Genomic DNA, 669 nt, shown 5'->3' with positions numbered 1-669 from the left:
ATGCATAAAAACTTCCCTCTTTGTCCAGGCTCCTCCTGGAAAAAAAAAGCCACCACCAAAACCCAATTTGTCCCGGGGGTCTTGAGGCCGAGCGCCGCTGATGGGTCGCAGTGGGATTCCCGGGAATTAAAAGGACGGGAATGGCGCTTCCAGGCAAAAAAATAAAAGGGAAAGCTGGGAGGCGCACCTGGGGCTGGCAGCTGCGGGCTGCACATCTGGCTGCACATCTGGGCGGCACATCTGGGCTGCGCTGGGGGGGGGGGCGTGGGGGAGGTGCCGCCTGCGCTGCCGGGATGTCTCCGGCAAAGAAATCCCAGCAAAGCTCTCCTGGTTTTCCTCGGGATCGGGGCCTGATGGGATCAGGGGCCGAGGCGAAGGTCGGTTTTGTAAGGAGCCGGTTTTGTAACCAAATCCCGGCCCTTAATTCCAGGAGTTTTTCTCGTCCCAGTTCCAGGGAAAAGCCTCGGGACGCGGCTCTAAGCAGTGGGGGGAAGATTTGGGGCGATTCCCATGGGATTTTTTTGGGATGGCCGCAGCTCAACATCCATCACCGCTCCATGCCGGGATTGTCCCTGCTGCTGGCTGTAAAATCCCAAATAATCCCTGGAAGAGGCGAATCCCGCCTCTCCCGGGGCCCGCCCGTGACGCCTTCCTCCCTCTGCCATTCCA

The 669-nt window shown here is 59.3% G+C and overlaps 1 protein-coding gene across 1 annotated transcript in view; it reads right to left on the bottom strand.

Annotated features, from left to right (window-relative positions):
* The window catches only part of LOC108449331, a 38,738-nt gene that overhangs the window by 36,914 nt on the left and 1,155 nt on the right, over positions 1-669 (bottom strand). The gene's annotated exons all lie outside the window — the stretch shown is intronic.

Source organism: Corvus brachyrhynchos, unplaced genomic scaffold (assembly GCF_000691975.1).
Source record: "Corvus brachyrhynchos isolate BGI_N302 unplaced genomic scaffold, ASM69197v1 scaffold309, whole genome shotgun sequence".
NCBI classification, from domain to species: Eukaryota; Metazoa; Chordata; class Aves; order Passeriformes; family Corvidae; genus Corvus; species Corvus brachyrhynchos.
Note: the sequence above shows the minus strand (reverse complement) of the source record. Positions and strands in the feature narration are given on the sequence as shown.